The sequence below is a fragment of the Sus scrofa genome, chromosome 13 (assembly GCF_054392235.1).
Source record: "Sus scrofa isolate SSC_HxYL_T2T_F1_AM1 chromosome 13, Sscrofa_HxYL_maternal_Yorkshire_Landrace_v2.0, whole genome shotgun sequence".
Classification (NCBI taxonomy): Eukaryota; Metazoa; Chordata; class Mammalia; order Artiodactyla; family Suidae; genus Sus; species Sus scrofa.
Window position 1 is genome coordinate 131,937,334 of NC_139395.1, and position 12,329 is coordinate 131,949,662.

General features: G+C 36.8%; 1 protein-coding gene and 1 pseudogene across 1 annotated transcript in view; both read left to right on the forward strand.

Annotated features, from left to right (window-relative positions):
• PIK3CA (phosphatidylinositol-4,5-bisphosphate 3-kinase catalytic subunit alpha) overlaps positions 1-12,329 on the forward strand; it is a 99,294-nt gene that overhangs the window by 40,235 nt on the left and 46,730 nt on the right. The window lies entirely within an intron of this gene.
• LOC146397616 (U6 spliceosomal RNA) lies at positions 4,765-4,862 on the forward strand (annotated as a pseudogene).

Here is a 12,329-nt window from a genome sequence, read left to right on the forward strand (position 1 = left end):
GCTCACATTTGAGTAATACACAGAGTAAAAGGTACCAGCAAAAGAAGCATATAAAGGAGGCTAGAAGAATATCGCAGGAAGATTATTTTGATTTTTTTATTGGAAAATTTGGAGAGAAAACTTTAAATCATTTATAATACTTAGAGTTTCTTACCTTTGTAATTTTAACCTTTATTTTTGAAGATTAAAAAAAAATTTTTTTTGGCCATGCCTGTGGTATATGGAAGTTCCTGGGGCAGGGGTTGAACCCGTGCCACAGCAGTGACCCGAGCTGCTGCAATGACAATTCAGATCCTTAACCCGTTACACCACAAAGGAATTCCTTGAAGGTATTTTAATATGAGACGTAACATATGAACCTGAGAATCGTTGACATTTACCATTGTAGAAATAGCCACTTCTAGAGTGTTCTTTCTATATGTTATAGTGACTTTGTAGTGGATGCTGAAACAGAGAGAGGTAGAGGATGTGTGAGTGAACACATGTGTATATGTGTCTCTATTTGGTCCTGAGAAAATGACATCCTGCCAGGACATACGAACAGAAGAACGATACTGGAAATAGCTAGAGTAAAGATTGTATTCCTGTCACCACACAGCAGATATGGAGAATAGTAAAAGAAGACAGATGGACAGTTCTGCTAGTTTTAGAGTGTTCTAATAGAGAAAAGAAACATTCTGTTCCTTTGATTCAGAAAATGGATTTCTAGGCTAAATTACTGCTTTCAGTAATAAGTTTCATATTCTGACCAAAGAAACATTTTTTTTTTGCCCTGGAGATAATGACTACATGCTCTTTTCAGAATTTTGCTTTTGTGGAAACTAAAGTGCTGTCATAAAAACAATACCATTATTTGGATCTTAGTGCTAATGATCTACTGCGAGTAGACTAATGATGGGTAAGAACACTAGTATTGTAAGGCCAATTGTAACAAAGGAACCAAGCACAGGTTTTAATTAGCTGATTCCTGGAGATGTAATGGTAGATTTAAAAAGAAAAACTAATAAGCTAGTTATTTTGATTTTGTTGATTACACTATAATAATAGGACACATACTTTCATCTTTTTTTATTATTATTATTTTTATTTTATTTTTTGCTTTTTTAGGGCCACACCCGAGGCATATGGAGTTCCCAGTCTAGGGGTCCAATCAGAGCTGTAGCTGCTGGCCTACACCACATCCACAGCAACGCAGGATCCGAGCCACGTCTGTGTGTGTCTGTGACCTGCACCACAGCTCATGGTGGCGCCAGATCCTTAACCCACTGAGGGAGGCCAGGGAGCAAACCTGCATCCTCATGGATGCTAGTCAGATTCGTTAACTGCTGAGCCATGGCAGGAACTCCCATCTTTTTTTTAAAAAAGTGCCTCATTGTTTCGAGGACTTTGTGACAGAAAATAAATTTCTAACTTCCAATGGTGACAGTGGAAATACTTTAAATAAATTTTTTTCTGTGCATTTTTCCCTAGGCTGCTCAAAATTGATATGAGACTATCAAATTATAATCACATAGACCATAAAGCAGCTATAAAATAATAGAGATTATTACTATTGACTAAGTGAAGTTAAAAGTTTGTGTTCCAGGAGTTCACACTGTGGCACAGTGGATTAAAGATCTGGCATTTGCTGCAGCTTGGTGTAGGTCACAGCTGCAGCCGGATTCGATCTCTGACCTGGGATCTTCCATATACCATGGGTGCAGCTATAAAAAAAAAAGTTTAGTTTAGCCTTAATCTTGTAATTTAAGAAATAGAGGAAATGGAGTTTTAAATATGCTCTTTAGGTGCCATAATAGATGCTCTCATGCTGAATTTCACCACATCAGGATCCTCCATCAATGTATATCCATTCCTGTAATAACCATTATTGGGTATATACACAAGTCTTTGTTAATGTCCCCCATATGTCTCACTTTAACCTAGGAACTTCCCCATATTTCTTCATTTTAATCTTTGCAATCATTCCCTTTCTTGAGATACTACTCCCTAGAGAATGTTTAGAACTTAGCGATTTAAATCCCCCTTTTCTAACCTTCTTATGTCGCCCTTTGTGCATTTAATTTCAGCAAAATTAACTAATGAATCATAGTATGTGAAGCAGTTGGAATAATAATGACATGTTAAATAACTAGTTGTAAAGTTTTTGTCAGTTGATACATATTAAGGAAGCATTTATTGAATTATAAGATACTTTATTAACTTTATGCCCTAGGTGGTCAAATGATGAAATATTAAGCACCAAGGAATAAAAATGGAAATATTCTACCTACTGATCACTTATGTTGCTGCTTATACACACTTATACCCATTTCAGTTTGTCATTCTCATTTTAGGGAGATAGTAACTATAATTTCCCAGATACTTTGTACATTGTACTATATCAAGTATAAGTGAATAGTAAATGTTTGAAAGGGCAAAGTAAACCCCATATTAATATTTCACTTCCTTCATTACATGGATTCTAAAGTATCTTACCCAAGTTTTGATGGCTAAAATGATTAAGTTTTTTAAAAAATACCTGTGCTAGGAGTTCCTGACGTGGCGCAGCAGAAACTAATCCAACTAGGAACCGTGAGGTTGTGTGTTTGATCCCTGGCCTCTCTCAGTGGGTTAAGGATCCGGTGTTGCCATGAGCTGTGGTGTAGGTCGCAGACACAACTTGGATCTGGCATGGCTATGGCTGTGATATAGGCCGGCAGCTGTAGCTCTGATTAGGCCCCCAGCCTGGGAACCTCCATATGCTGTTGAGTGTGGCCCTAAAAAGACAAAAAGACACACACGCATACACAAAAACTTGTGCTTTCATGACTGCACATTGTTGTTGCTGTCATTTGAAGGACTGCCTCTCTTTACATCCTGGCTGGGTGATGCTTGTGCTGAAATTAAGCTACCCTCTCTCTGATGTCTCTTCTGGGAGATCTCCATTCCTTTTGCTTGCCAGACACCTGTCCTGCATTACTCCAAATTTTGCTTTAGTGGAGTAGCCCTTTTACCAGAGATCAAAACTGAAGATTGATAGACCAGTATTGAAATTCACCAATAATTGCTTGCAGTAGAGTTTTTCACCATTACTAGTGTAATACTAAAGAATTCTGTTATTGCCAGAAAATGGAACAGATGGCAGTTCCATCAGAATGTAATATTATTGTTTGGTCTTTTTTAAAAAAAGGTTTTTATTTTTTAATTGTAGCTGGTTTACAATGTTCTGTCAGTTTTCTACTGTACAGCAAAGTGACCCAGTCACACATACATATATATATATTCTTTTTCTCACATTATCCTCCATCATGCTCCATCGTAAGTGACTGGATATAGTTCCCAGTGCTATACAGCAGGACCTCATTGCTCATCAATTCCAAAGGCAATAGTTTGGTCTATTGTTTGGTCTTTATCATTGAGAAAAACATTTTTTTTCCCTTTTTATGGCTGTACCTGTGGCATATGGAAGTTCTTAGGCTAGGGGTCAGGCTATAGCTGCCAGCCTATGCCACAGCCATAGCAACACCAGATCTGAGCCACACCTGCAACCTCCACTGCAGCCTGTGACAACACTGAATTCTTAACCCACTGAGCAAGGCCAGGGATCAAACCCACCTCCTCATGGATACTAGTCAGGTTCCTGAGCCACAAGAGGACTGAATAAGCAAATTTTGAAAATCAAGTTTCTACTCTATTTCATGTTTTTCATCCTATGCTGTAGCTGGTATCCCTCGAGGGGATAGATTTGGGTGGTATTAATTGGACAAATAATACAATATCTTACATTAGAATATAGTTTGAAGAAAATGGAACATATTTGTAGGTAGCTGTCTGTGGGTCTATTTGATTAAGGTCAGTAAAACTAGAGAATGCTTGTTTTGGCCAGTAAATTTGGCAAATGAAATAAATAGATTAGGAATAGAGAGTTCCCTTGTGGTGCAGCAGGTTAAGGATCCAGCATTGTCTCTGCAGCAGTCCAGGTCACTGCTGTGGTGAGGGTTTGATCCCTGGCCTGGAAATTTCTACATGCTGCAGGTACAGTTCCCCCCCACCCCCACCAAAATAGACATTATGTGATCATGTTAAGTGAAATATAGTGAAATGAAATGTCAATGCCCTATGCATTTTATGCTTTGGATCTCTTTGCAAGAATGCCAGTAATATATAAATAGATAGGGGAGTTCATGCTGTGGTGCAGTAGGATCAGCGGTGCCTTGAGAGAGCTGGGACACAGGTTTGATCCCTGGCCCAGCACAGTGGATTAAGAATCTGGCATTGCCACAGCTGCAGCCTAGGTGACAACTGTGGCTCAGATCTGATCCCTGACCTGGGAACTCCATATGCTGCAGGGCACCCCCCCCCCAAAAAAAAGAAAAAGAAAAAGAAAAAAATAGATATGGTATAAAAGAAAGAATACTTGAAGAGATTGCAATAATGGCCTCTAAAAAAGGAAATCAGTTCGAGGACAAAAGCTGAGATTGTGATATTAGGACAAAAGCTGAGATTGTGATATTGGGGCAAAAGGATAATAGCAGGGAAGATAAATAACTAGGCAAAAATGTCAGTGACCTAAGTATTGCTGTGATAATCGAGGTTATGCAATACATCTTCAGCCAGATTTTCCTAGTCTGATCTAAATTAAATACTTTGTAAAACTAAAATATGTTTTCATGACAGTATATTATACTGATGCTTAATTTTGTAATATAGCCGTTGCAGACTATGCCTTAGGATAAATGAAACTAAAGCCAAGGTCCTCCTTGTGTTTTTGGTAAAAGTTCATTGGATAGTTCCTGTTTACTGCTAAAATTAGAATGACGAGAAGACTAGCATGATCTCTGTATAAGGTTGATATACACATTCGAGGAGGATTCCATATTTTTAAGTTGATATTTTTATTTGATTCACTTACTACCAGGCTGTTTTCCTGCTGCAAAGGAAATTGTTGGAGTCCATTTGTACTTTCTCCTTAGTCCGTCACTATTGGTAGAATCACCAACCACCATGATCATTGCAGCACAGTCCAGACATTTTCGTTCAATTTTGAAAATAATGCCCTTGCACCAGCCAGTTGCAACAATGATGTATAAATATATGCTTAGTTCATTATGTGTGCATGGTAGTATGTAATCATAGGCACAGACACCAAAGCTCTAGTTTTATGACATTTCACATCAAGAAACAGGGAAATCCATTGGAGACCATAGACCATGCCGAAGCTTTATGATGGCCCCTCATTCTCTCTCCCAGATCAATTTGGCCTTCTGGCAGATAGTATACATCTGTAAAATTTGGAATGTTGAGCTGGTTAAAACTGAAAATAATGCTCCAAAGCAAAGAGACCTTCTGTGAAATATATCTGGATGTAGTTAGGTGAATATATTGTGTCTGCTAGAACTCACCCCATCAGAGTTGTTAGCGCCAACTTTATTGAACTAAAGCGAAAATTTATTATTTTGGCATTTGGATTTTTTTTTTCCTTTCTCAGTGGGTAGAAACTACCTGTTCTGAGTGAGGAAGATAGAGCAACTCATTCTACTGAGATACCTGTAGCTGACCCAAATTTCATTTTGTTTATAATGGCAGGCTGAGATTTGTTATTCAAGACTCATCTTTTCATCTTTTCATTGTCTGGAAAGACCATAAGGCTAATCAGTGGGGTGCAAACAAGTTTCAATACATCTAGACACAGAGAGGTATCACCAGAAGGAATAGTAATTGACCAGAAGTCCCAATAGTGACCAAATTACATCTTTACCCTTTGACATAAGGAAATAAGGTAGCTGTTTGTTCTGCTAAAGACAAGAAAAGACAAAGGGAAAATGGTATGGAGCAAATGTTCTCCAGAAGTCTCACCCTCACCCAGAGTAGCAGGAAATCTTGAAAGAAGACTGTTGAGGTATTCAAAGCCATGGGAAAGCTTATGAAGACATTATGCTATACCAGAAAGAAACAAAAGAGGAAGAGCCATTTGATAAACTTGAGGAGGAAAAGTTCTCATTCCTGATAACTTATGGAAACTTCTTGCCTTCAGCTTATTACAACCCTTTAAGAGAATCAAGCGAGCTGGAAGATACATTGCTAGTGTTACCTTTTCTACTTTTATTTATTTATTTATTTATTTGTCTTTTTGTCTTTTTTTCTTAAGACCGCACCCATGGCATATGGAGCTTCCCAGGCTAGGTGTCTAATCGGAGCTGTAGCCGCTGGCCTACACCAAAGCCACAGCAATGCCAGATCCAAGCTGCATCTGCAACCTACACCAAAGCTCACGGCAATGCTGGATCCTTGACCCTGCTAAACGAGGCTGGGGATGAAACCCCAAACCTCATGGCTCCCAGTTGGATTCATTTTCCCTGCGCCACGATGGGAACTCCTTTTTTTTTTTTTTTTTTTTTTGTCTTTTTGTCTTTTTTTCTTTTTCTACTTATTTTTAAGTAACTGTTTAATCTAGAATTCTTAAATTCAATTAATTTATTTAGATGGGCCCTGGATGTACTCCTTTGTCTCTTCAAAAGAGTACGTTCAAGTCCAGAATAGGTGTTAGCTTGTTTCAGGTTAAGAAAAAGTGAAGTTATTTTTGGTGAAGCCCCCAGCTTCTTGAAGGAAAAAGAGTTAATTTTAATACTGACTTTAAGATGAAAAGTAGGTCCCTTTTATACTTTATAAAGTGAGCCCATTAATCAAGAAAGGAACAGTGTATGGCTAGCATCATTCATGTAATTCCAAGTAATAAATAGATTTTCTTCCTGAAACATTGTGGGACACAAGTGATTGTAAGGGGGAATTAGGACTGTGAGCCCCATTTTTTGGTTATCATCAGTAATAAGTTTGGTTATAAACTTTGATTTGTTATAAAAAATTAAGCTTTCAGGGTCTTTGCATGTTCCATGGGAGCTAAATTTTTTGCTTAGCAGGAAACTGAAGTAATATTTCAAGAACCCCTCCATATTTTGCATTTCCTTATAGTAACTGGTCATGCTTCCTTACCAGGCTGGTCTCTTCATTGATCTCATATTGGTTAAATTTTCATGGAGGCAATCAGGTGCATAATTAGGCTTCCGTGTTCAATGTTGTGTTGAATTACTTTTGGGCCTTAAATGTAGATACAGCTGCCAAGCTTAAATACCATACAGTTGTTTCTCTCTTTATATAAAGTATACTACTTTGTAATGATTTTACAAGGAAAATATCTTTTTCCTCATTAAAAAATTACCCTCTACCTTATGCCAAATTTCCTTTAAGTATTTCTTCTGTGAACTATATTGTATCTTGCTAACTATCCATGAGCTGTGTTACTGATTTTTAGCCCAAAAAGGTCATCCCTGATTATTTCCAGTCAATCCAGATATGATTAATTAAATAAAAGGCATTTATTTTAACATGAAGAGAAAAATGGTAGCATTGTCTCTTTCATTCCCCTTTACTTCTTGCTTTTCCTTATTGGTCTTTATATTTTTCATTCCAAAGAGCCAAAAATGTTTGTTACCACAACTTTTGCATTTTTATTATTTCATTTTATTTTTTATATTTTTGTCTTTTTAGGGCTGCACTTTTTGCTTCTTTTTAGGGCAAATGGAAGTTCCCAGGTTAGGGGTCAAATCAGAGCTGCAGCTGCCGGCCTATGCCATAGCCACAGTAACACAGGATCTGAGTTGCATCTGTACACCGCAGCTCATGGCAACGCTGGATCCTTAACCCACTGAGAGAGGCCAAGGATTGAACCAACATCCTCATGGGTACTAGTCGGGTTCATTACCACTTAGCCATGACAGGAACTCTCTGACTTTGCATTTTTATTTCTATTACTCTTTGCAGTTTCCCCCTTTTTCTTTAAATAAGAAAACCAGTATAATCTCATATATAAACTTAAATAGATTTTATAAATTACATATAGCATAATTCTGAAATAAGAATTTCTATATGTATTTCTATCTGCTTTATTATGTCCTTGTTGATTTATATTTGATTATTTTCTTTTGTGTTTTATCATTATTGAAATGTGTCAGATGACCATTTGAGGTTTTTATTATTATTGAAATGTGTCAAATGACCATTTGAGGCTGCTGAGACTGTACAGACTAAGTTAAACAGATACTGTCCTCATCCTTTTGGCATTTTGTGGGTCAATAGAATACAGAGACAAATACAAAGATGAGGATAAGAGACATGCATGCAGATATCAAACATATTAATAAAATACTCTAAATAAAAATTTTTTAAAATAATTTTTATAAGCTCTATCATCTCCTTACAATTGGCCTGAAACAACAAAGTTCAGTTCCTTTCTGGACACATGGATCTAGATAGCATTGATCCAGTAGATAAGAGAGAGAACCTTCCTTGAATTTTATGCTCCAAGCACTATGTTAAGGATTTTTTTTTTCATGTATTACATCATTTAATTCTTGTGATATCACTATGAGGTAGTAACTATTTTTATTCACTTTGCACAAGTAAGGAAACTGCCTGGATTTTCCTCTCCTAAGGAAGTCTTAAAAATTGTAGAGCTCTCTATAGGATCAGTAGAGCTGAGAATGATGGAGTAGTGCTCTGAACCAAATCAAAATACTCAGGTTAGACCATTTCTACTCTGCCATTAGAACACTGGTTTCATATATGTTGTTCTCACTGCTGCTAAATACTACTAAATAATACCAAAATTGAAAAAATGTAGAAGTTTCTAAAACATTTTTGGGTCCCTCGAGTATCCATTTGCTAGAAGTGTTAAGATGTTAAAACTTACATCACTGGTTAGAGTCTCTTTATGGAATGGTTAGAGTTGTTCTTTTCTTTGGACAAAAGGAAACACTCTTAATCCTGCCCACTTGTCTTAACGAATGCTTGCTGTTAAGCACAAAGTGGTTAATAAAGAGGACTCAAAGAGTTAGAATTTACTCTTTTCTTCAACTAGAAAAATAAGGCAAAATATTAATTTTTTTTGAAGTTTTAGTCATTCTTTTAGTTCTGCATTTTGAAATCATAATTTACCAAATACTGCCATCTTGATCTGAAAATGTAAGAGATTTAGAATTACCTGATTTACAGTGTATTTCTGACTGCCTCCTGATTATTTTATATGAAACTGTGATAATCTGCTTTGACTCCCTCATAAAGATAAGAAAAATATTTCCTAGAAAATGATGTCATTGTGGAATCATTTGTTCTATTGAGTGATGTGATATTATGAAACATCTCTCATTGCATTTTCCACATTGCTTAACTATATTTACCTTTTCTTACAATCCTATCCTTCTAATTGTCATCTCTATCTATTAATATTTAGTTTCCTTTTGAGCTTAAATTTTTGAGAAATTTTAATTTATCCTATCACACTAAAATTTGAATTTTTACTTTTTTTCTTTTTTTTTTTTGTCTTTTTGCCATTTCTTGGGCCACTCCCACGGCATATGGAGGTTCCCAGGCTAGGGGTCCAATCGGAGCTGTAGCTGCCAGCCTATGCCAGAGCCACAGCAACGCGGGGTCTGAACCGCGTCTGCAACCTACACCACAGCTCACGGCAATGCTGGATGGTTAACCCACTGAGTAAGGGCAGGGATCGAACCCGCAACTTCATGGTTCCTAGTCAGATTCATTAACCTCTACACCACGACAGGAACTCCTAAAATTTGAATTTTTAAAGTTCAAATTGGGAAAACTAGTGACTATATTTTGAGATTTGTTGTGTTTTCTTCATATAGCAATATAAAATATGAAAATTAAAATTATTGTTTAATCTGAGATCAAGTATTTATTAATTTAAATTTCATTTTATTAATGGCTCTTATGTTTGTTTACCACATATGGTTCTGCTGCTCACACTAGATTCTTTAGCCCACCTTAAAGTCCTTGTTCACCTTTATTGATAATCAAAAGTCTACATTGGGGAGTTCCTACTGTGGCACAGTGGGATTGGCAGCGTCTCTGCAGCACCAGGATGTGAGTTCATTCCCAGCCCGGCACAGTGGGTTAAAGGATCCAGTGTTGACACAGCCTGGGCCACAACTGCAGCTAGGATCTGATCCCTGGCCCAGGAACTCCATATGCTATGCGGCTGCCAGAAAAAAAGAAAAAGAAAAAAGAAAATGAAAAAACAGTCTACATTGGTATAGATATTGCTAACTTAGACCTTAATTATTTGTCGTAATTTAAAAAAATCCATTGGCTAGACCCTTCCTATGCTCATCTGTGGACTTCCTTTTAGGGATCTTTATCTTATATAATGTATTAAATCTCTGAAATGGATTTTCATAACACTTTTTTATAGTACTGTGAATTTAATAGCAAAAATGAATTGTATTCCCTACTAAAGGAGTTTGAATTTTTTACATCCTGGTCATGAGAACTTGATTTTCCAACCTAAAGTTGTGAAGTAAGCTCTCTCTAAAAGAATGAGTTAAATCTGTTTTCTCATGGTCTGCTTGTAAAGGTCAGCGAAGGATAGCACTTTGAAAGAAATGGATAATATGCATCCTTCCAGAGCTAGTGTATATTACAGCTGTCCCTTTGGACTCATTCCAACAACAGCTCAGTGACTCTTAGAGGAAGAGAATTTTAGAGGCCCTAACTGGGGCTCAGAAAAAAATGTACGGAAAGATATTTGCTTCCCATGCATAACCACTGCAGTGAAATTTGTTTAAATTTATGTTTCTTATCCCTCCAATCCAATTGGTCTCAATGCTTTGGATTTTCCTTTACAGGGTGTCATCCATTCCTTATTACTATTGCTACAAGTCTTTGTTCAGGCCCTTATTACATTTTCTCTGGAATAATTTCAACAAATTAGCGTTCCTACTTTCTCATTTATGATCTAGGATTACAGTGAGCCAAATAAATACTTTATCCTAGAAAAGTTCACTGTCTAGCAGGAAGTCAAACATGAATGTAGATAACTTTAATAAGAATGTATTGGGAGTTCCCGTCATGGCACAGTGGTTAACGAATCCGACTAGGAACCATGAGGTTGCGGGTTCAATCCCTGGCCTTGCTCAGTGGGTTAAGGACCCGGTGGTGCCATGAGCTGTGGTGTAGGTCACAGACGTGGCTCGGATTCCACGTTGCTATGGCTCTGGTGTAGGCCTATGGCTGTAGCTCCGATTCGACTCCTAGCCTGGGAAACTCCATATGCCGCGGGAGTGGCCCTCAAAAAAGGCAAAAAGACAAAAAAAAAAAAAAAAAAAAAAACAATGTATTGAAGTACAATTTGGAAATACGTATAAGAGGCTGGGTAACATTAAGAAAGGGAATATTAACTGGAAATAAATATTAAGGAGAGTAATCAGACCATAGAATTATTAGTTGATACTTGAATCATGCTATTTCTTTGTTTAACTGCAAGTGCAGTATTTTTTATTTTTTAAAATTTGGTGGGTTTTTGTTTTTGTTTTTTGTCTTTTTAGGGCCACACCCATGGCATATGGAGGTTCCCAGGCCAGGTGTCAAATCAGAGCTGTAGTCGCTGGCCTACACCACAGCCACAGCAACTCCAGATCCAAGCCATGTCTGTGACCTACTTCACAGCTCACAGCAACACCGGATCCTTAACCCACTGGGCTAGGTCAGGGATTGAACCTACAATCCCTGGATGGATGCTAGTCAGATTTGTTTCTGCTGAGCCACGAAGGAAACGCCTATTTTTTAAAGTTTTATTGAAGTATGGTTGATTTACAATGTTGTGGTAACTTCTCCAGTACTAATCATGTTATTTCTGTAGCAAGTATAGAGGCAAGATTTTGTTCTCTTGTTCTAAATAAGACTAAAGATTCATTTGTAATTTTCAAAAAACCCAAAAACTTATTTTCTAGTTAATGAGCAAATAGATGCAACTGAGATGCAAATTTAGCAACTGAGCCACAAAACAAATGTTTGCCTATTGACATGTCTGAGAATAAGGGTGCAAAATGCCTTGTCAACATATATATCTAAATATATACATTTATAAATGTGTCAGTTAAATAAGGAAACATTTGTTAAAATATATCAGTTAAATAAAAAAATGCTTGTAAAACCTTTGGTCATTCAACATTTATGCAGCTTCTATATTTGCGGAACGTAGATAGCTAAAAATACAATGTAGTTGTCTTAGCAAATTATAGCTGTTTAAGCTGCAATCAAGTCAGTATAGATAACCCCACATTTACAAGTATATACTTTAAGATAGCTTTCTTATTTTTAAGAACTTTCTGATGCAGATGTAATGTTGATATTCTAGAAACAGTAACTATTTTAAACATAATATACTTCTGAAACTGAAATCTGAATTAAAAATATGTTTTATGTATATTTTAAAGTAATCAAGTTAGAAAGTCTCTGCTGTCTTCAGTTGTGTTTCTAGAGACTCAACCCACAGT